Raw genomic sequence first — 23,692 nt, 5'->3', positions numbered from 1 at the left:
TGACCTGGCATTAGGAAAGTTGCAGGGGCCCAAACAGTAAAACACAGGAGGACCTGAGGTCAAGGCCACGTGATCTAGGACATCTTCCAGGAGCTCTGAGCTTGAATGGAGCAGCCCAACGCTTCCCCACCATGCCCCCTGGTTCCCACACAAGCCAGAGAAGACTTTTTGCAGTCTGGCCAGGACTTGGAGTTACAAACTGTTTAACAACACCCTCACTTCTCATTGGTAAACATGGCATCTGCTGATATATATTGAGGAAATTAACGTTTTCCTGCAGTGTTTTCTGGTACATTACCTGAACTCATTGCCAATGCACACGTGATGCTGCATGGCCAGCTAGCATTGGACCCCAGCATTCCACCACCAGCCATGGGCATTGCAACAATAATTTGACAGGTGATAAAAAATAATTTGACAGGTGATAAAATTGGTGCAATTTTTATAGTCTGTTCTTCACAGTCTCTGTCATTGGAGTGGAAGGAATGAAGACGTACAATTTAACCAGTATGTTTACATACATCCAACAGATATTTTTCTTTTGGAGATTAATTGAATTACACCTATAAAATACTTATATTGCATGCTCATCATCCAGAGATGATTTTGAGTAATTGGGAGATGACGTTTCCGCTACTATGAGAAGATTGCAACCGCACCTCATTGGCAGCAGGGTGCCCTGGCACAAGACAGTCTTGGTTTTTGCCAGTGTCCTCTTGGAAGGCATCTCAGCTCTGAACTCCCATGTTCTAATGAGAAAGGCTCCTGTTCCTGAACCTTCCCTGCTGGGCCCTGCCTGTGCCTGAGTGCTTCCTGCATCAGCACAGGGGCAGGGAAAGCAGCACCTTTGCTGGACAGAGGTGGGCTGGCTATTCCTCAGTCCACTGCCAAAGCCACATTATCTCAGGGAGCCTGTCTCCACACGGCCCCTTCCTCTGCATGTCCCTGCAGGGCTGGAGATGTGGGAACTGAGCAGAGCCCCTGCAGGCCCGGAGATGAGGGTCAGGGGTTCTGGCAGTGGCGTGCTGGAGAATGTTTATCAACCAGTGCTCAGAAGACACCATGGAACTGAGCACAGACAGAAACAGAAGAAGGAAGAGACTGCACCATCTGTGGGAATGGCCAGCTCCCCTGTGAACACACAGTGGCTGACTGCAGGAGACCAGGTGACTCTTGACTGGGGGTGGGGTGGCCCGGTGCCAGCTCTCCTGACCCACCTGACCATGAGCACCACGTCCTGCAGCTGGTGCCATTGCCAAATGTGATGTGTGCCAAAACGCAAGGATCCACTACACGGCTTTGGAGAAGCCAGCTTTGCTGTGGCTACAGCACCTGCATAGTCACCACTCACTATGACCTTTGAGCCCAAAACAAGCTTGGCTGTTGTCAGCACTGCAGGGTTATGTTACTCAAGCATTTGTGAGGAGTGACCTTGTCAGGTGGGATCCTCCATTGTTCTGTGGTTGGGATGTCTTGTCTGACAGCAGAGCCCCCTAGACCAGGCTCCTTGCTCCTCCTGTGACAAGTATTGGCAGGTTGTTTCCTGTGTATCCACAGATTCACCAACTTCAATGTTCCTGAGGCTGGAGGGACAGTGGAGGCTGGTGGGTGGTGCTGTCCTGCCCACCCTGCAGATCTCAGTCCTCCACTGAGTCTAAGGGAGCCAATGGGGACTGACTTCCAGTTTCTGGTGGACTGTCCCCTAACCAGGTACAGGACAGGCAGCCTTCCCCTGCACTTCTCACATGTCCACCCACATGGGACAATTCCCTGCTCCATCCCTGACCCTCAGAGCAGCATCAGGCTCCCAGTGGTGGCTGGCATGTCACCTGGAAGGTGAGAGAGAACACTCCTGGAACAAGCTCTTTACTGAGGGCCCACCCAGTGTCAGGGTGATGACGGGTCCAGGTGGGGGACACACGTTGAGGCAGTCCACAGGGCGAATGGGTTGCGTTCTATCAGTGGAAGACTGCAGATGAACCAACAGGAGGTCTGTGTCCAGGATCCAGCTGGGGCAAGCCCCAGAGAGCAGCAAAGCAGGGAGGTGGGTTCAGGGCCATGTGTACTGCTTATGGGGAGGCTGTGGAGGGCCTCCCTCACAGGACAGTAGCCTGGGCTGGGCTCAGGGCTGAGCCCTCCCTGGCTGGAGGTTGGTAGCTAGGGGTGCACAGGAAAGAGCAGGAAGCGGAGGAGAAAAGCAGTTGTGCTGACCAGGCAGGGCCCCACAGGCCACGCTGCAGACTCTGGCACTTAATCTGAGTGGATTGTGATGTCCCTGCAGGGGCAACAACATTTGTGCAGGAAGGAGTGGGCTCTGATCTCTGTGGGAGGGGCCAGGTCCTCAGAGGACCCTGGAGGTAGGGGTGGTGGAGAAGGCAGGGCTGAGGCTTCGGAGGGAGGTCACAACACAGGTGTAGGGAGCATGCACAGATGAGCAGCACAGCCTGTGCTTCAGACCAAAGCCAGGGACAGACATGTGGAAGAAGGTGAAGGAGGACATGGGAGAGCTAGAAGTTCAGGGCCAACCAGGCTGGGGGCACTAGTGCTAGACAGCATGGCAGGTGAGGTGGCATCTGGCACTTTCTAAAGAAAGGTGTGGGGGTGGGGTATATGGAGACATTTCCAGGCCAGGCTGAACTGGTTCCTATGAGCTGCACACAGACACTTGGGTAGTGGGGCCTCCTATCAGGTGAGGGCAGCTGGCTAAACTCCTGCTACCCCATGAATGATCTGGAAACTTCCTGCTCCCATTAGGAGATGGGACCAGAGTGGTCTGGACAAGGGAAGCACCTCAGTCCCAAACATCACCATGGCTACATTCAGACTATGACTGTATTGTAAAATAACCTATAACTCAAGTGACTAGTGTGCACACTTGACTGAGCAGCACGAATAGAGAGTGAGCACAGCACCCTCGCAACAGCCTGGATGAGACGACTCTGTGTCCAGTTCAACCCAAAGCAGAGGACCTCAGATTACATAAACCAGTCTGGTTCCTGCTCTGCCTGTGTCTAAATGCTATAGCCAACAGATCTCTGCTTCCTGGGGCAGGAGGTACTGGACCTCTGCTTCCTGGGACAGTAGGTGCTGGGCCTCCACTTCCTGGGGTGGTGGGTACTGGGCCTCCACATTCTGGAACAGGGTGTACTAGTCAGTGAAGACTGCTGAGTCCATCTAAGAGCTGGGGCCAGGGCATGGATGGTCTGCTGGGTTTGCTGGCTGCTGTGGTTCTCTGCTGGGGAGTGACGTTATTGTAACTCCGTAGGAGACTTTTCCAAAACACACGTACCTGCCTCCCACCTTGGCCAGCTCCACTCCTTTGCTCTGCATGGTCCAGAAACTCAGAACAGCAGCAGGGAGGTGTCATACTGGGGTTAAGACTTCCAGGGCCCCTGGTCATGGCTCTGCCAGTCAGGAAGGCACCACCCCATCTCTGCTTCCTGTCTGCCATTCTTGGGAGATGCTGAGTACAGGTCTACAGATGGTGTTTCATGTGGTCACAGGCTGCTCTACAGAAAACCAGAGCAACACTTCATCACTCACCCTGCATATTTCCATATTTGTTTATGCAGCACATCCTTGGTGACCAGACCCACAGGACAGTGGTGGCTCCTGCCCTCCAGGGGGCCTTGAGCAGGCTGCAGCATCCCCTGTCTACAATGATAGCAGGAAGAAAGCAGGCCAGGAGGAGGCCTGAGCTAGGCAGTGACGGCCCTGGCTCTTCTCCTCAGCACGGTCAGATTGCCTTCCCTTCCGCTGGCCTGTGGGTTGGGACTGAGTGGAGACTGGCATCCGGGACCCTATTCAGGGCCCTGTGGTGGAGAAGCTCTGAGCACCTCCTGTGACACACACTGCTGCCCCGCCCAGCCGGGCAGACATCTGCACCGTCTGCAGGAGGGTGCTTCAGCAGAGCCCTCGAGAGCTACCTCTTGTGCCACCTGGGGAGCACCAGGCCAGACGGCACAGGTTTAATTGAACACACAACCTTCACAAAGGTCCAGATGACCCAGATGGGTGCCCTGAGGCTGCACGGGTAGAGGGACAGCAGACGGACTGGTGGGGAGACTCGCTAACCCATGGGGCAGGGCTTCTGACTCCACCAGGAGGAGACCAAAACCAACATGCCAGAGTGTCTGAGGCTATTACTGGACACATTTGACTCTCTGCCCCTCCCCTGCTGTCTTCGCCCCTCTAGAAAGGCCTGGGTGGTGTTCTCATGCAGGGTTGCCAGGTCAGCAGTGGTCAGTATGGCCTGCTTTCCTGAGCAGCACACCCTCCAGGGCCCCAACCTGTGTCCTGCTGGGCCTCAGCAAACCCTGCAGGGTTGACGGTCTGCAGTCTGAGGGCCTCACCTTGTGCAGGGATGGGGCAGTGGGGAGCCCTGCCTCCAGGTGGAACTGCGGTGTGTGGTGGTGGAGTCTGCCCACTGCAAAGCTGGGAGCAACAGTGAACTCAGAGGCACCCAGGAGGACCCACGCTGCTTTGTGCACACACTCCTGCCATGCTGCCTTCAGCTGGGCCACAGGTTCTTACAGTTTCTGGGAACAGAACCCACAGTGGGCTGCTTGAGGGACCAAGCATGCAGACCAAGCCTGCTGGAAACAGGGCTGAGCCTCCTGGACTAGGTTCCAGGGATCAGTCTGCCACCTGGGCTCAGGTCCGCATCATCACACCCATGTGAACTCCTCTTGGCCTTCAGCGGTGATCCAAGACTGAAGGCCCATGCCCAGGTCACACCCGTGGTGTGTGCTGTTGTGTCAGTTTTCACATCAGACTGATGTGACTCACTTGGCCTGAACACAGACATAACCAGGTTTGGGTCTCTTCCACCCTCACCCCTGCAGCCCTGCAGAGAAGGCCAGACCACAGGCAGGAGAAGCCCACCCTGGCCAGCAGAGACAAGGTCATAGGGCAGGTGCTCAAGTAGCTCAGGTAGCTGGGGAGAAAGCCATGCGCTCTGGGGCCCTGGGGACCTGGCTGACCCCAGACTGGTTGAATCTCATGGCATGCAGATGTCCCTGCCTGTGACACTCCTTGCTGCAGTACCTAGATGTCTGTCCCTGTCCCTCCAGGGTCAGGTCCATGAGGACACTGCAAGAAGAGAAGGTCATGCTTGTCTGGCAGAGGAGGCCAGCCCAAGCCCTCAGGTCAAATGGTGCAGCCCAGTGGGTGTGGCCTCTGCAGAGGGACTTCCCAGACCCATCTGAATTTCCTCAAGTGGGCCAGCTCTGAGGTGTTCCATCTCAGGAAACCAGAGGGGAGGCCTCCCTGGCCTATTTCCCTCTTCTCAGCAAAAGCAATTTTCAGATTTGGGACCGGAAGAGGCTTGGGAGGATTCCAGGTGCTCCCTGAGCCTTGTTCCCTCTCCCTTGTCCTTAGAATTCCTGTGTGTCCTGCAGACTTTCCAATTTCCAGTCACACAGAGCAAAAAGGTTTCTCTTATAGTACAAGGAAAACAGGAAGGATGGCACCCCTGCACCTCCTCTGTGCCTGGCTGTTCTGGGTGCTTCCAGGTCTCTCTCACATACTTCCCCAGCAAATAGGACAGTGCACACTTAAACACAGGAGGGTCCAGGGGACCTTCCAAGGCCACAGGGTCACTGCATGGAGAAAGCTGGTAAACAAACAAGCAGAGTCCTCAGTGCACTTGGATGAGGCACTGAGAGGTTCCAGGCCTCTCTCCCAGCATCAGCTGTGTGGCTTTGGGCAAGTAGTTCACCTCTCTGAGTTTTGGGCTCCGCCTTCAAGTGACAGTGAAGGCAAATTTCACCTCCTGTGGGGCTGGTCCCAGGTGCCCCAGCCGCTGCCCCTGGCCCCTGGAGCCACAGCATCGGGTGCCCGCAGACTCATGCGGGGCTCCTGTGCAGCCCTCTGCTGTGTGAGGTGGAAGCTCAAAGGCAGAGCAGGGCCTCCCACACCCTCATTGTCTCTCAGGGCAGAGTGGAGGGAAATGAGCTTTCCAGTTAGATATCTCTTCAGGGAGCGTCAAATGGAGCATGAGTGCTCAGAGCCCTGGGGAGGAATCTCCTCAGACACGGAAGGCAGAACATGGCAAGAGTGAGATGCTGGCTATGGAGGCTCCTCCTGCTGCCCAGTCCAGACCCAAGGGTACCAGCCTGCACTGGAGGCAGCCCTCCCTCACCTGGCCCACCTCACCCACATTGCTGCCACTTCCACGGAGTCAGGGAAGAGGGACAACCAGGTACCGAGGCAAAAGTCGACTATTTATTGTTCTGAAGAAGGACAACTGTTTCTGGTCCTGGATCATTGATGCTCCTCACCTCTCTGAGTGACAGAGAAGGCAGGGAGCGCCAGAAGCCCAGCACGATGTCATGCTTCCACAGGGTGTTCCCCAACAGAATGAACCCCAGCACCTGCCAATTCTTCCTTTACACTCCAAACGTATTTTATCAGTTAAGTATTCACACTGTGCAAGGTGAGGAGAGAACATGAACACAGTGCCTGCCCAGAGGGCCACGTGTCCAAACCCAGGGCTCAGGCTTGAAACCCGTGGTGTCTTCTGCATGTCCACACTGTGAGCAGCATGCCTGCCCAGCTCCTGACCTCACAGAGGGGAGGGTGGGAGGTGGCAGCTGGTCTCCACACAGGGCAAGGGGGCCTCCACACGGGCGATGGGGCCAAGGTGGGCAAGAAGACCCAGGGCTGCGGGCTCAGTGGGGAGCAGCAAGGAGCCCCACCTCTGCATGCCCTGGACTCAGGAAGGCAGTGGTTCCCAGCCCCACCACCATGTGTGAGTGTCCTCTCCAGTTCTCCCAGGAGGCCGTCCTTCTGCATCCTCCTCCCAACCTTCCCTCTGACCCCTCAATCCTGGCCACTGCTCTCAGCTTCCTGAACCCCGTGTCTTTGTCACTCTGGGCTCATGAACCTCTGAGGAGCCCAAGTCTCTCTTTGTTCTTTTTTTTATTTGTTCTACTTGTGCATGACAGTAGAATGCATTTGTACATTTTGATAGATCATATGTAAATGCAGTTAATCTCTCATTTTTCTGATGGTACATGTTGTAGGATCTCTCCGGTAATGCCGGTAGTGATGTCTGTTTCACTCTGCTGTCCTTCGTACCCTCCACCCATCCCTCCCCACTCCCCTCTACCTAATATAAAGTGACCCTATTCTTCCCTAGTGCCCCACCCCTATTGTGAAATATGCTAAGTGAAAGGAGCCCACACATTTCTGAGATATGTTTTTTGAGCAATTTTATGTTTGATTATGATTTCATTTTGTTGAGAGTTTGGGTTAAAAATTCAACAGGAAATCATTTTCCCCACAAAATTTTGGAGGCCACCTTCCTTTGTCTCCTGGGCTTCAAATGTCCTGTCGAGGACCTCCTGTCGGTCTCATCATGATCCTGCTCTCTGGTCACTGTGGGATCTCCAGAAGCATCTGAAGTCTTTCCTCTTGGGCCTGCCAGCTTCCCCAGAAAGGGGCCCTCCAATGTTCTGCCAGAGACCTGATGTGCCCAGTACTGTGACGTGGGAGGTTCCAGGGGAAGGAAGTCTCCTTTCCACACTCTGTGGCCTGGCCTCTACCTGGACTGGGTCAGAGGCCACTTCTCCATCCCACAGCCTTGGGTTGGGGTGGGTGTGGTCATCCACGTGGGGAGGGTGAGCACCTGGGACTTACCTGCCTCTGAAGTAGATCTCCAGTCAATTCTTCTGCTGGGTGCCCGTGCCCCAGCTTCCACACTGACCCTCCTTGGAATCCACAGATGAATTTGCTTCTGGCTTGCCCAAGGTTAGCTCAGCTCCCAGCTTCCCATCCCATGATCTGCCTCCGGTTTCCAAAGCTTGGTTCCCACTGACCACTCTACCCTGCCCCATGTTTTTCTGCCTTGAGTTTGTGTCTTTATTTCTTTTCCTATTTTTTTTTTTTTTTTGGTCATTGGGATTTGGTGATCACTCTGCCTCTGAGTTACAACCACAGCCCCTTTTATATTGGGACAGGGACTTACAAAGTTAGCCAGGCTGATCCTGAACTTGCCATCTGGGGTTACAGGTGTGTACCACTGTGCCCAGCTGAGTTTGTGTCCTTTAAAAATGACCACTTCCTGTTATTTATAGAGGCTTCAGGAAGTGGTGGGTGAGCAGGGTCAGTCTGTCTAATCCCAGACTGCCTGGGTTTGTGTGGACACGATGAAACCACCTGGCTCTCGTGTCACCCTAAATATAAAGGGAGGCAGGGGAGCTCCCCAGCTCTGCAGGGCATGGGCCTGGCCAGGCAGCCCTGCTCCAGGTGGTAGGTAGGTTAGTCAGCTAGGAACAGGTGGGTGGAGGGAAGGGACAGTGAAGGGCAGACATAGGGCCTGTGCACTCAGAACAGTGCAGGAGCCATACAGCTGAGACCGTGGGAACCTGATCCGAACGGGCAAGATCTAGGAGGTGAGATCTGAGTGCACAATCCTCCCCAGGCTGCAGAGAGCTGTAATCCCTCGAGGGACTTATTACTTAATATCCTGGACCTAACTAAAGTAGAGAAGTATTGGAAAAGTGGGGTCTGGTACTTCAAGCCTGGCAGCTGCAGCTACTGATGACCCCACAGGGGCACTGTGCTTTTCAGATAAGTGCCAGAATATCCCCCACAACCAGCTGTTTCACAACCACCTGTCAACCAGTGCCCAGGCCCCCACAGAGGAGCCTGCTGGTGCTATCCAAAAGGTAATGAACTGGTTTAGGGGAGCAAGGAAATCAAGGCGTGAATGAAGGACTCAGTTTCCTTAAAAACTCCAGCCTGTGAGCACGCGCCATCCTCTTTTCGAGGTGCTCCATGAAGGACCATGCCATCCCTAGGCCGTATCTAGCTCCGTGTTTCGCTGGTGTTTTCCTGGTGTGGTCACAAGGACTGACTGCTGAGGTCTGCGGAGGCTGCCCCAGCTCAACCTGTCAGGCCCCCAGCTCCACCACACAGAGACCTGAGCTCACATGGACAGGGAACTGGGAGTGCCTCTCTGCAAAGCTGCATGGTTGTGAGCCACAGAGCCCCCTGCCCTGGGACCCAGGAAGGTGTTCCCTCTAGCCCCTCCATCTGTGTTTTCAGGCCAAGTACTGTCCCTGGCATTCACAGTCCTGGGCTTGATGAAGTAGACTACGGAGGAAATCCCAAGTCATCACTGCTGTTAGCTCCTTTGTAAGTCCTTCAACCACTTGTGGTTTTAGCGCTTGGAAGGCAGAGCCTATCTGCACAGGGATTCTGCAGGGAGGACCAGTCTGTTCCCAGGAATGGACAGTCCAGTGCCAGAAGAGAACTTGCTGGTAATGCAGAAGAGGGAAGCAAGGGTGGGGGGGGGTCTGGGGTATGCTGCCCTAAAGGCAGATCTGGGGAACTTTTGGTGCTGACCCTGTTCCCTACAGAAGTCCCTGAGTAGTCAGAGGAGGACTTGTCAGCATGCCAACCTGTCCCTTGAGTGCTGGGCTAGGAGGATGGAGCAGAGCCCAAAGGGAGGAGGACACAAACCACAGCCCTGGGATAAGGCTCCTGACCAGGAGGCAGACCCACCTGGGTGGTGGGGGCTAGAAGTGTAGCATGCTGGGACCCACTGGGACTCACAGGCAGAGGAGGCAGGCTGCCTCATGTGACCTGTTGTGGTTTGCATCTGGAGTGACCAAAGTCTCTTATTGAAGTCTTTGTCCCAAGGATGACATGCCCAAGAATGCAGGGAGTGGGAGAAGAGACTGGGGACCATGGCCAGGGCTGCTGGGATGAGCAGGAGCCAGAGGGAGGATGAGAGACACACGGAACTGGAGATGAGCCTCCAATCTGGGGAGCTGGGCCAGCAGGACCCTGCCAGGCTCTCCAGGAAGAAAGAGAGAAACTCCAAGGGCATTCAGAGCTAAGGATGAAGTGAGCAACACAGGAGGGCACCTTGAGGGGCCTTGAGTTTCTCCTTGCTAACAGAATTTAAAAGCCAGAAAGTTCTAGAGTGGTACCTGTGGCCGATGCAGGGAGGAGTGCAATCCAAGACTCCCACCCATTTGGGAGGAGAAGCTGAGCAGAGGCCACCTGCCAGTGCTCAGCGTTCAGAGTACTCTTCTGGGCAGACACTCGAGGAAGCACCAGGGGGAAGCAGCCTGGGAGGAGCCGGTAAGCACGGGAAACACACCTGGCTGAAATTGCAGGACGGCCATCAGAGTGGCAAGTGCAAGTGACAAGGAGAGTCAGCAGGGACGCCATGTGGCAGAGGCCACGGGCATGGTAGATTGGCACACGCAGCCCAAGTGGACCAGTTCACCTGAGGCCTACCAGGGCAGGGAGTGCCATGTCCAGGAGAAGGTCAATGTTCCTCTCATGAAGCAGGTGGGAGCATGAGCACCTGGAAGGAGCCTGTCACTAGCAGCAGGGCCAAGCAGGAGCAGGAGGAGACAGCATGGCCTGCCAAGAGCAGGCAAGGAAGACTGAACCATGAGAGCAAGCCCTCACAATGGCAGGAATAGAGCAAAGCACTTCTGCAGCCTGTGCACTGACCACAGTACCAGCCCCACCAGGGGCAGAGGCAGTGACTAGGGTGAGGAGTGGGCCCTGGGCCATGCTCTGTGGCCAGAAACAACTTCGGAGAGGCTGGAGGCAAGGGGACGTCAGGTCCATAAGAGACATGCAAGGAAGTGCAGCAGAAACCCAGGGAGACAGAATGGAACAGGAAGGGCCCACCCTGCAGGCCAAGGAGGAAAGGCAGAGTGGAGGCCGGTATGAGCTGTGGCCTTCTCTGCGTGCCCAGCTGGTGCTGCAGGAGGGCATTGTGGCACCATTTCTGACAGGTATGAATGGCTGAATTATCTGATGGCTATGCATGTTTCAGGTCCTTTTCTACCAAGAGCTGAGCAGACTGAAGGAATCTCTAGTCTTCTGTGGAGATAGAGGTCTTGACCACTTGCCTCTCATTAGGGAATTTCCAGTGGCTTCTCCAAGTGGTGCTGCTCCTTCCAGCCGATGGATGAAACTGCACAGGTGGATCCAGTCTTCCACTTTTCCCCAGGCTTCTGGGATGAGACTAGGCTTCCTCTCTGCTCTCCCTGGTGGGCAGGCCTGGAGGCCAAAGCAACAGGGCCTAAAGAGAGGGGTTGGGGCAAGTCGCCGCATGTCCTCATCTGTGAAATAGGAACAGTAGCACCCACCTCACCAGGAAGTTGAGAGAATCACTGAGTTACCAAGGGACCAGCACACAGCTGGTGAAAATATCTCTCCAATGGCTCCTCAGCAGGTAAGCTGGCGAGGGCATGGTGCCTCCTGGGGAGGCTTGTGGGCCTGCTTTCCTAGCTGTGGTCCAGTCTCTAAGGACAGACGATAGCCAATGCATTGTGCTGTGACTCACACACTCAGATCAGAAGGCTGTGTGTTTGCAGAAGCTCAGCCCACCTGCATTCTAGCTGGGCTCCACAGTCCACAGGAAAAGAATAAAGATTTATATTTTAAGGATGAAATACTTTTCAAAAGAGAAATATAAGCCTCTGATTCACCTGTGTTTTGAATCAAGAACAGGCAACATCACTTATGGGAGAGGCAAAATAAATATTAAAATGTGCATTAAAATCTCCATTTGTCACTCATAAAGGGACCAGGAAGATGTACAAATGGTGGGAACTCGGAGGAGGTGGGAACTCAGGGGAGGAGAGACAGAGGGGCAGGGCAGGGGGCTGGCTGGAGCTCCAGGAGAAGGGGAGACTCCACTTCCCCTGCTGAACTCTTGGCTTGAGTTTGCTGTGGGCTCCAGGGGAGTTCCTTCCATGGTGAAGCTCTTCTCCTCTAGTGAATTGAGAATCTCATTCACTGCTGCCTGGGCTGGGGAGGGTCAGTGTGCCCAGCACAGGAGCTACTCAGTGGTGACAGTAGTGACCATGGTGATGACAGTGATGCCATCACTGTGATATGTGGTAAGGAGCAGGCAGCTGGCCCAGGTCCTCTGCTCCTGCATGGGCCGGGCCTTTTCTCTGGAGCAAGAGGAGTACAGGCCTGGAGGGGCAGGCAGCCCTGGCACCAGCCCCAGGCAGGGCTCACCCACCCTGTCCTCAGCGCAGGGCCCAGGCCCTTCTTGAGCCCTTCTCTGCAGCTGTTCCCACAGTTTCCCCTGCCACCACACAACAGCACAATTGTTCCAGCTGCCTCCAGGTTCAAGGGGATGTCCCTTCCATGGGGAAAAGAGCAGCTTGCTGGTCAGGAAACCTGGCTTCTATGCAGAAATGCCTGTTTCAAAAGTGAAGGATTCTGGACCAGGGCTGCCATTACACCTAAAATTCTCTTTTCACGCCATGCTGAAAAGATACACACAGGTGTATCCCAAGCCAATCCTCCAGTGCAAAGAGCCCTTCCTGCTGGTTTCTCTGAAGGCACCTGCTGGAACCCTGAGCACAGCCCACTCAGAAGGGCCACTCTGGGCTCAATGTTCCTATTGCCCAGCAGTCCCGGCCGGTGGCACACTGCCCTCCATCCTTTCTCACCTCAGTGTTCTCCTTCTTTCTACACTCACCTTCAAATCAAGACATGAGAAATCCTACTTCCAAAGCAAAGCAGACAAATTGAAAATAAAAAGAAGCCATTTCTACCAGCAAAGCAGCAGCCAAAGTCCAGGGTGCCCCAGTCTTTGGTTGCTCAGCCTGGTCACGTGCAGGCTGTCCTTTGTGTGTTTTTTTTTTTTTTTACAGGAACAAGGAACCTGCCCAGTTCCCAGCAGCCTCTGCCCTGTGTGGGAGACCTGGAGTGTCAGTCAGGTTGGGTCGTGGTGTTTGCAAGGGAGGCCAAGCAGTAAGACCGGACACACAGGGAGGAGAAACAGAGAAGGCTGCTGGTTGGCCTGAAGAGGGCTCAGCAGGTGTGGGGCCAACTGGGATGGGGACAGTGCCAACAGTTTACAAGTGACCCTTCAGCTTCAAAGCTGTGATTTTGCCACCTGTTTCCATCCTCTGGACATGAAGTGCCTGGGCAGAAACCATCACAGAGGTCACTTCTCACCTAGAATCTGCCCTTCCCCTGACTTCAGCAAGCCAGGATCTGCCCCACTAGCTCTACACCTGCTGAGCCTCAGACCTGGGCCCAGCCCCAAGGTTCCCTCCCTCTGTCCCCTGTCATGCACCTCTGACCACACAAAGCCCCTTTCCATCCACACCACATACTGCTTCTCATCGTCTGGGATGGAAGTACCAGCCCTATCCTGTTGTTTAAGCCACCTTCTCCAGAGCTTTATAGCAGCGGCCCAGGAAACTGGTACCCTGTCCTCCTGTCCTGGAGAGGTCATGGCATGCCACAGGGCCAGATCTCCAGGCTACTCCCATGCAGCTCACTCCCTGTTGGGCTGGTTGGATGCAGTGCCCAGGCTTCTCCTCGCCTCCTTGTGTGGGCATGGGGTCCAGGAAGCTGCAATGTTTCTCAGAGTTTCCAGATGGAGGTGGAGCCAGCCCGGCCTGGTCTTTCCACAGCTAGTCTGACCTACTGGAGCATGAGATGGGCTTTAGTTCCTGTTTCACCTGGTAGGGACCATGCCTACCTTCTTTGCCAATGTGGGTGATAGGGTGGCTGCAGATATAACGGATAAAGTTAGCCCATTATGTCCTGTTATCCATTTTGTTGCATGTTGAGCAATAAATATACCCTGTATGTTACTTTGAAAGAACTATTTATGTTTTCAGAGTTCAATTCTTTTGAGGAAAATAGGTGAATGAATAGTCATAATATCCCTTAATTTCATTGGCTTCATTAATAGTACTAAAAATAATAAAAGATGTAATAAGCTCTGGATTATGATTTCTAATTTATTTTAATGTAACTGTGTCCATTTCACTGAAAAGTTCAGAAAATCAAAAACGTGGGACTTGGTGAGTTAAGGTGAGGTTATACTGGAACAGGTGGGTCTGCTGTGGTCTGATTGGCATTCCTGTAAGGAGGGTACACAGGGAGCCAGAGGACCTGGAGAAGGCAGTTCTCGTGTGCATGACAACTGTTAGTGCTGGTGTGGAATCACAGTTCCAAGACTCTGTAACAAGGAAGAATGCCAGTCCTTACTGACGAGGACAGAGTCTCAACTTCCCTGAGATGGAGGCAGATCTGGGTGTTCACATGCTCTGCTGGCCAGGACCACACTGGCCCTCCTCCCTGGCAGATCAGGGCTCAGCATCTTTCATAATCTGGAATCCTGTTCTGCCCAGCCCACAGGACAGAGGCAGAGGCTTCCAGGAAGGGCTCAGCCCCACCCTTGCTGGGACTGTCCAAGGAGGGCATTTTGAGGAGTTTAGCTGAGTCTCAAGGCCCGGACTTCAAAACCTGAGTCAACTTGAGACACTGCTCAGATGCTTCTGGGGGTATTTAAATTCTCAAATGTCAGCCACCTGGAATCCAGTACACATCCCAGCAAAGCGTTTCTGTGAAGCGTGGTGCTCAGATGAAAGCATTTGATGTACCGTCAGCCACATGCAATCAGGGCAGGAAGCACTCCTTCTGAATTAGCCATTTTGGTGTATTATCCTAATAGAGTATTATTTTTAAACTACCACAATATTTTAATTACATTCTCAGCATGAGTCATTATGTACCTTGGTGGAAAAACACTTCTGCCTGAAATTGCTTGCTGGAGCCCCTGGTACAGTCAACAATCTTGGATTTGCCTGGAATGGATTGACATCTGTGTCGTGGCAGCTGCTCTGGGGTCCTCCCATGAAGAGCAGCAGCTGTCCCATGCTCTCTTCCTCTTTCCTGCTTCTCTGTCCCTCTGTCCCTCCCTCTTAACAATCTTCACTAAGCACTCCACACAGGACAGTGACTCTTCTAAGTTCTGGGACCCTCCAGAACTCTGGTCCTTGGACTTTCCACCAAGAGGGAGAGCTTGGCTTGCAGGGTGGTGGTAGGATTTGAGGAAGACAAAACTGGAGGAGGGCCAGGGTCATTGGGCCAGGGCCACTGTGGGGTGCAGGGAGATAGTCTAGCATGGTCACCTCCATCTGGACCTGGCCACCAGACCTCTTGCATCAGGAGGCACTGGTTGAGCACAGCCAGCAAGCAGGGTGGAGTGTGGCTGGGCTGCAGCTCTCCCCTCTCTGCCATTTGGGAGTCTTGAGCATCTGAGTGCCCTGGCGCAGGAGACAGAGGTGAGTGTGGCCTGTGTGCAGAGATGTCAACAAGGCACAAAGAGCCCGTGTCCTTTGCTGCATCCCTGGTGGTCTCTCCAGCCACTCTAGATTTTCTGCAGGACATCACTGTGAATGCCAGCAGAGATGATGCCCCACACTTGCCCCAGCAGTGCCCCATTTATCTAGGAGGGCACAGAGCTGAGGCCAGGAGGAGTGTGCTCAAGCTCCCGAGGACAGTGCTATGGGTGCCTCAGAGCAGCATGTGCCTGTCTGCCCAGAGTGTGGCTTACCTGCCTCCAGGTGTCCTGGTGGGTCTATTAGACCAGGCTCCCTGAGGTGGACCTGCCCAATCTCTTCTCCAGGTGCCTTGCTAGCTGGTTCCAGACCACAGACCTGGGTTTTGTTCCTAACAGCTGGGGAGCATTGTGAAACGTCCTGTCCACCAGTCCTGACCTGGGGAGATGCCCAGCCTGCCCTAGCCTAAGTTGGACCTCATGTCCATGTGGCTTTTAAGGGCAGGGGTCAGAGAAGGCTGTGGGGGCGTTGGTCCTGCTGCCCTTTGGAAACATCATCAAGAGACACAGCCCTGGCCTCACCATGGAGCCCAACCTGGATGGCTGGGAATCAGAATATGGAAACCACCTCAGGCCACAGACACAGAACCAGGGGAGCTGTCTCACCATTAAAGAAAAGTGAGTGAAGAGCGTGCAGGGTCTCAAGTGCACCAGCCTGTGGTCCTGAGGCACGAAGCACCCAGAGCCCCACCAAGCAGCCTCCCAGAACTGCCTCCACGACTGCCCCAACCTGCACCCCAGCTCCGGGCGGCACAGCAGTGCTCTGCACTGAGGGCCTCAGGGAGTGAGTGCAGGTGTGCATGAGTGTGTGGGGGAGAATGAGTGGAGGCTGGGCCATGGAGAAAGCCCCTCTTCACCAGACACCCGAAGGGCAGCCGAGACCAGAAGTGGCCAAGTGGTGGCAGCCACAGAAACAACCACATGTCGCTGCTGTGACCCCTGGCATTCTGTGTGATGACTTGGGGCATAAACCCCCACTTTCTCTTTGCTCCTGGCCCTCCTGGGTATGTTCTGTAAGGGGCTATCCTGGTGTGGGGCTGAGGTGAGCAGAGCAGCCACAGGTAGCCAGAGGGGCTGTGCCTGTGAATCAGCACCAACTGAGGGACAGGCCTGTAAGGAAACCAAGGACAAGGGACAGGCTTGGCTCCTGCCTGGCTTCCTTCCTCTACTCTTGGCTCCACATTTGTGAGGTCCGTTCCCTGAACAGGCAGTGCTCTCACCAGGTGAGGTGCCTCTCTTGCCCCATGCCATTGGCACAGCCTGTGGGGAGCCAAGCCAGCCCCTCCGGCCACCGCCTGGCTCTTATTTCCCCTCTACCTTCAGTGCCAGGTGATTCACTCCATCCAGCCCATCTAGGGACAAACAGCTGACTGACCCATGTCATATCACCCTGGAGCCAGGTCTGCCTATGGAAGGACTTGTAGCACTTGAACCCAGAAATGTACACATGAATAACTCTGCTTGGCCAGGGCAGACATGGCCCTCCCGGCCACCCCAGAAGGCCTGCTGTACCCCTGGGGTGACTTGTGAGGTCCCTACTCGCTCAGCTTGGGGCCTGGCACCCCCTTACCTAAATGGACAACAAAGATCACAGTCCTTTGTGCAGCAGGTCCTGGAGCTATCCTGGCTGGGAAAAAACTGGATTCCACTCCTGGGCACTTCACTCTTCCTGCCACAGGATCCGCTGCTGTGCAGCAGGATGACACAGGAACTCGCCACCTGTTGTCCAGACAGTAAATGGGCCACACAGAGGCTTGGAAGGTGGCTCTGGTACACGGTGGCTCCATCCACCTGACAGCGTCGACCGTAAGCGAGGATGGAGGCCCAGGGGTCCAGAGGGGAACAGCGCACAGGTTGCAGGCAAGGCCAGGTGCCTCTGGAGTGCCAAGGTTCCTGGGCACCCTGGCCTGTAGGTGGGTGGAGCCAAGTCAGGGGCCAGCTCTCCCTGACCCTCCTCCTCCTTCCTGGGGGGCAGCCCCCAGATAGCCCCCGCCCATCCTAACACCATTTTCCATGGCTTCTCATGAAGCTCGGCCCTTGGAGCAGCAAACAGGGGAACTGAGGAGCCTCTGCACTCAGGGCAGGAGGTACATGGGTGCCCCATGGACGTCCTTAAGCCCATGCTGGCTGTGCAGCCAAGTCACATGCAGAGTGAGCCACTTCAACCCTGGTACCCATGCTGACTAGAGACACGGCAGCTTCTGCTCTACTGCAAGACACTTCCTGACCCAGGTGTGTGCCAGGGCCACGGGGGTCCAGGCGACCATCCAGCAACCCCCCGGGGACCTGGAGCTCGGTCTGCACGGTCCCTGGATCTGAGGTCCCTCAGCCCCCTCATGTGCTCCAGCCTGCCTGGAAGCCAGGTAAGTGTGCCCAGGGCCAGCTTCTGCCACCCTCTGACAACAGAGCAAGGGCAGCCTCCAGAGGAAAGGGCTGAGTGGTGGCTGGTCAGCAACCAGGCAGGACATGGACAGCAGGGGACGAATGGTGTGCTCCTCCTCCCAGAAGCACCTGGCTCACACCACAGGGACAATGTAGGCCTTAAAGGACATATTTAAATAGAAAATAAAACTACAAGATCTACATGAGGACAATGCTGGGGACAAGCACTGGTTCCTAGGATAGGGTTAGGCTGTTCCAGAGCCCAGCGCAGAGGCCCAACTGTAGGGGTCCCAACAAATCAGGTCCTGCCACTCACCCCCAAAACCAAGCAGGAAAGTCATGGCGAGAAGCAGGAAATGAACTTTAATCAATATGGCCACATCGGGAAGATGAAGGGAGACCAGCGTTTCCGCTCTGTCGTGGGTGCTAACAGGAGCTGTAGGCTGAGAGAGGAAGGACTGGGTGGGGCCAGAGGCTGTGTGATGGTCTGGCGGGTCACTTGCTCAGCTCTGGTTCTGCAAGACTCTGGAGAAATCCCTCCCACTAGGGGTGAAATCTCTACTTGTGGCTCAGGATGTCTCTCCATCAGGCCTGGGTTCCTGGAAGGCCTTCAGTTCCCATGGGAAGACTGTTCCTGCTTAGGGGACAACCTCATCATGGAGTGACCTGCCCACAAGGCCCCACTCACTGTTCCTGGAAGGTGGAGGGCAGGGCTGGAGATCCTTGGGTGCTGCTCCAGGGGTCTGAACAGGGTGCTGAAAATCTTGCTTCAGATGTTAAGAGGGACAAGGCAAGTTAGGTAAATTCAGGGCTAATAAATCATGTGTTACTAGCTTTAGATGGACACTCCTTAAATGTTTGACATGCCTATACGTGGAGCTGAGCAGTGTCACAGATGTTAGGATCATAAATGAAGCCACAGTCGCCAAGCTTCATCCTGTAGTCAGTTATCCACAGAGGATCTGTGGGCCTGAGTCACTGCTGTTGGCAGAAGTGGCTTCTCTGGTCCCTGCTGTGGAACCCCAAAGCTGTCTGCTGTCCACAACATGCAGCATCTAACGCATGTGAAGCAGCAGCACCCCAGAGCACAACGGGGTCATCTGAACCCAAACATATCGATGCAAAATTTCACATGGAGAAGAAAATTGGCAAGTCAGTTTCTGAGAATTAAAAGCAGCCCAGGAATGTGAAGCCATAGAATCTATTTCAGAAGCTCCAGTGACAGACAAAGTATGGTACTGTCACAGAAAGAGATGGGCAAAGGGTCGTGGAGGAAAGTCCAGAGACAGCCACGGCCATGCAGGACTATGGCGCTCCAGATAACTATGGAAGGGGGTGATTCTCCAGGACACTGGCCCAAGTGGGATTTCAGAAGCTGGATCTACACCTGTGTCCATGTGTCTGCTGAGGGTCCTTGGGCACCTTGCAGTTTGGGCCATAAAAACAGTACCGCTCTGCACACTGATGCATTTGGCACTGACCTTGGCCTTCATTCCTCGTGATCAGAGCGCCAGGCCCAATGGTTACAGGAATCACCAGCATGTCCCCAGAGTTGAAGAAATGTGTGGTCTTCACATGGACAGTAACACCAGCATTGTTACTGTCTGGGTTTATCTTTAGTAGTCCCAACAGCCAGAGGGATTGGAGCCGTCTCACCTGGTTTGATCTGCACTTTGCTGAGTCAGATGATGCTGACATCTTTTAAATTGTCACCAGCTGATGCTGTACCATCTTTGATAGAAAGCTATGAAAATCCTTCACCCATTTTAAATTGGATCATCTGTCTTTTTATTGTTGAGTTTAAGAGTCCTGTGTGTGTTCTGGATGCATGTCTTTTATCAGATATATGATTTGCAAATATTTCCTCCCGGGTGGTGAATTTTCCTCCCTCTCTTCAGATGGTGTCCCTGAAGGGTGCAAGTTCTTCATTCTGATGACATTCAAGTCATCCTTTCTCCTTTTGGTGTCACACTCAAGAAATATTTGCCTACCCTCACATTAAAAATCTGAAAATTCTGAATTACAAAAAGAAATGGGAACGAAGAGAGGAAACAAACGACTAACTGGATCAAAATATTTGGATTCATATTACAAATTACTAATTTGTCTAGCAGATAAAGATCTTCTACAAATCAGTAAGCAAAAGACCAGCCATCTAGTAGAATAAATTGTCAAGGGACACACACAGACGGTTCATAGAAAATAAAACAAGCATCTCTCCCAAGTGAATCGTCCGCTTTGCTCGTAGGAAGAGAAATGGGAAGGAGGCCCAAGCGAAGTACCCCTGCCTCCCTCTGACTGGCAGAGAGCAGAAAGCAGGATCTGCTGGCTGGAGAGGAGGCAGGTATGGGGAGGCCCCCTCCATGGGCCTTGGCAGGGAGGCTGGAGAGCATGTGGTCGGTGGCCAGGAGGCTCAGAGGGCAGTGCCTGACCCAGGCGGGTAGCTGGTGATTCTAGAGCTCCACAGCACAGGAAGGACAGAAGTTGTGATGGCTTACAGTGTAGTTCACACCTGGAACGGGGGAGCTTGATGTCTCCAAACAGAAAGGAATGACAAACGCCTCAAGGGATGACAATGTTAGTGACCCTGACTTGATCATCATACATGGTACATGTGTGTCACACTGGACCCCAGAAATAGGTGCAGCTACCATGTGCCAAACCAACTGCTTTTAATTAATTTTTTATTTGCTCTAATTTGTTGGACAATTCAAATTCTAGAAGATTTAAAATGCACATCACATACTTTTTGACCCAGAAATCGCCCTTCCAGAAACCTTCCTTTCATACACACTGACATGTGTGAGGAACAGGTTTACTCACATGCCCCAGGGGCTGGGGTCAGTAGGAGACACTGCACAGCTCCTGCCATCACCACGGGGGTGTGGAAGTGGCTGGGTGAAGCCCCTCCTGCCTTGAGACCTGGTGTCTTGCAGAGCAGCTCCCTCCTGGTTCCCTGTCCAGACCCAGTGAAAGGACTGAGGTCAGAGCTGATAAGCAGGGCACTTCCCAGGAGGTGTGTCTGGCACCCTCTGAATCCTGTGACAGCAGCACCCCTCACAACAAGGAAATGAGAGAAGAGAGGCAAAATGGAAATGAGTGATCAGAAGGTCCTCTGGACCAGAGCTAGCAAGTCAAAACAAACCAGTTTACTGAGCACCTACTATGTGCCAGGCTCTTTTCCCTGTGCCTAATAAAAACCCTGAAATCGGTGCTTGCTCTTCTTTGTAGTCCTGGAGACGAGGTACAGAGTGGTAAGACATCTGTTCCTGGTGACTCAGGTGGGAAGAGCTGACTTGGCAATCCAAGCTGGCTTCTGCCCACCTGGACACTTCCTGGAGATTTTGCTCCTCACTTCTTGAAGACAAAGAACATGCTTTGCTTGTGCTTGTTTCTGTACTGCCTCCTTCAGATTCTGTGCTGATCATTGCTCAGGGAGTCCTGAAGTGTCACATTGAAGAGGCCACTGTGTTTGGGAGTCTGGCTTCTCTCTGCTTGTCCTCAACAGAAGGCTCCACCTCATGCTCAAGGCCGATGATTGGGCTTCTGCCTGGGACCTGACCCCACTCACCAAACTAGCCCCTGCCAGACCATTGTACACCTATGGTCCTCTGCAGCCCACCCTCCCCTGTGTCAGGAGCCCACCTCTCTCTGGTCGAACCAGGCAGTGGGTGCCCTGGCCTCTTCTGTGGGACTCCTCCAGCACCCGCCTCCGTGAGTCAATGAAAACCACCAGGGCATCTAGGAAATGTGCAGAGGTGCTAGGGTCACATCACTGCCTTCCTCTGCCCAGAACACTCCATCCTGCCCCAGTCTCATGTCTGCAAAGGGCCAACCCAACACAGGCTCCTGCCCCACTCCAGCAGGTATGTCCTCCCCAGGGAATGGGGACGGGTCTGTGTTTCAACTCTGCGCCCTGCAGTCTGCAGTGTAGCAGAGGTGCCTAGGACAGGAAAGATGGAGTTTCCTTGTTGCACAGTGGAGCCCTAGGCGGAGCCTCAGACCTTGGGACGGGCTGCGTGTACACCTGGGCCCTACACCTGCATGGCTTTGCTCACTGGAGCTGGGTCAAGGGAAGACGAGGTGAGGAGGCAGCCACTCTGCAGTCCAGAGGAGCAGTGGGGCAGCCCAGCTTCCAGGTTCCCAGGAAGGAAGAGGGATCGGCTGCTGGTGTCCGGAGTGGCCCTGGGATGCCGAGGCCCACTTTGGGAAAGAGCAACCGGCCACAAATAGAGTGTTAGCTTAAAGTCATCTCACCACGTGGGCTGCTGGCCATGGAAGATATCCTTCCATCAGCCTGTCTCTCAAACACCAGGGAGTTTGATGGCAGCCCACAGACACACTGAGTCTATGGTGTTTAACTGTCACATTTGCCAGAATCTGCCCCAAATCCTACAGGAGAGGGAAATGATGCCTGAGTCACCCTGAGTTGGCGTGGGACCCTGGCAGGTGAAGCTGTCCCGAGACAGTGTGCATTCCACTGTGGCTGGCAGAGTACTGGCCTTGCCTTGCTCATTTTCATGGAATATGCTGGAATGAACTCTTTAGTATCCACTCTGTTCCTGGTTCATACCAAGGCTGAGCAAAAGTTTGTCACTGTTCATTATTTAAATTAGCAGGTAGTAGATGCATGGAGACACTGTGCCTGCTAGCAAGGGACCAAGCAACTCCCAGCTGAGGCACTGCTATGTCCTTCTGGTAGGACAGCTGCAGACTGGGCCGCTTCCCTGGAAAACCCCTCCCTACTCCTATTTGTGGAAGATGGGCAGAGAGCTGGCACCCCCAGGCCTGCTTGAGATCAGAGTCCAGAAGCCCAGGGGAGAATGTGTTTCCCAAGGAGACGCCATGGCAAATGCAGACTCCAAGCTGGGTGCACCTTACTCTCCACAGTCACTGTGTGATAACCACCAAGAACCGAGGCTGTGTCCTTTGAAGGTCAGCACACACACAGCCCACGTCAGACTGCACAGTCACACACCCGAGTGTGCCTGAGTACATGCTTACCACTCCTCCCTTCTTCTCCTCCCTCTGGGGCAGAAATCTGAACTCACACTGCCTTCTTGTGAGCCCACCCAGGGTCTCAGGCTGTGCAAAGTCCCGTGTGGATCCGACTCTCAGCAAAGACTGGAAGCAGCTGTGTGGACCTCTTTCTTTTCTTTTGGTGCTGGGAACTGAATCCAGGGATGCTTAACTGCTGAGCCATATCCCTAGCCCTTTTTATATTTTTATTTTGAGTCAGGGTCTTGCTAAGTTGCTTTAGGGCCTTGCTAAGTTGCTGAGTCTGGCCTTAAACTCATGATCAGCTTCTCAAGTTCTTGGTATTGCAGGCGTGCACCATACCCGACTGGACCTCTTTATTGAAGGGCACAGGGTGGCATCGCCCCTCACTGGCTTCCACAGGAGGCCACAGAGCTGGACTTTGGCAGTTTGGGAACATGACAGTCACCTTTCTGATAGGTTCTTCCAATCCAGGTTCCTCTGACCCAGGTCTGCTCCCAGGTAGGCCCAGCAGAAGCTCACGGAGGATGCAGCTTAGCAAAGGGCTTGTGGGGGCAGTGCTGTCCCACAGGGCTGGGCCTAGCTCTACGGAGCTGCTGCCCAGGCATGACCTTGGGCAGCTCTGTGACCCTGTCCACACTCTGGCTTTGCATCCCCTGCCTCTGATCTGGTACCTGAACATGAGCTGTGCTTCCAAGGTCACCTCAATGGGGCATTGGAGCGAGGAGTCTGCATCAGCTGTCCTAGGTGTGCACACTGCACCAGTCTGCAGGAGCCCCCAGCCTAGCCAGAGGACCGACACTCCGTGGGCCCAGGGAAGAGCCAGCATCACCTGCATCACTGCTGTCCACCCGTTCTCAGATGGGCAGGTTCTCCCAGAGCTCCCCATGCAGGCACTCTATGGACAGGGAGGCCAAGGCCCCCCAATCCACTCACTCCTGTGCTGGTCACTCTTCCAGGGACCTTCACAGGGGCTCCTGCAATGAGCTGGCCCTACCTGGGTAGAGTGCCCATACACTGCAGGGCAGCAATCCTGGACCCACATCTCGAGGGTCGCAGCTGCGCTGGGCTTAAAAAGAAGGGGTCTTACAGGGAGGAGGCAGGTGGACCTCCATTCAGAAGGAGTTACCCCGGGTGCTGCAGATTACAGCCTCGTGGTTTCTACTCCCAATGAGC

The 23,692-nt window shown here is 54.1% G+C and overlaps 1 pseudogene; it reads right to left on the bottom strand.

Annotated features, from left to right (window-relative positions):
* Window positions 1-3,018: 3,018 nt before the first annotated feature.
* The window catches only part of LOC124973764 (A disintegrin and metalloproteinase with thrombospondin motifs 20-like), a 43,025-nt pseudogene continuing 22,351 nt past the window's right edge, over window positions 3,019-23,692 (bottom strand).

Source organism: Sciurus carolinensis, unplaced genomic scaffold (genome assembly GCF_902686445.1).
Source record: "Sciurus carolinensis unplaced genomic scaffold, mSciCar1.2, whole genome shotgun sequence".
Lineage (NCBI taxonomy): Eukaryota > Metazoa > Chordata > Mammalia > Rodentia > Sciuridae > Sciurus > Sciurus carolinensis.
Note: the sequence above shows the minus strand (reverse complement) of the source record. Positions and strands in the feature narration are given on the sequence as shown.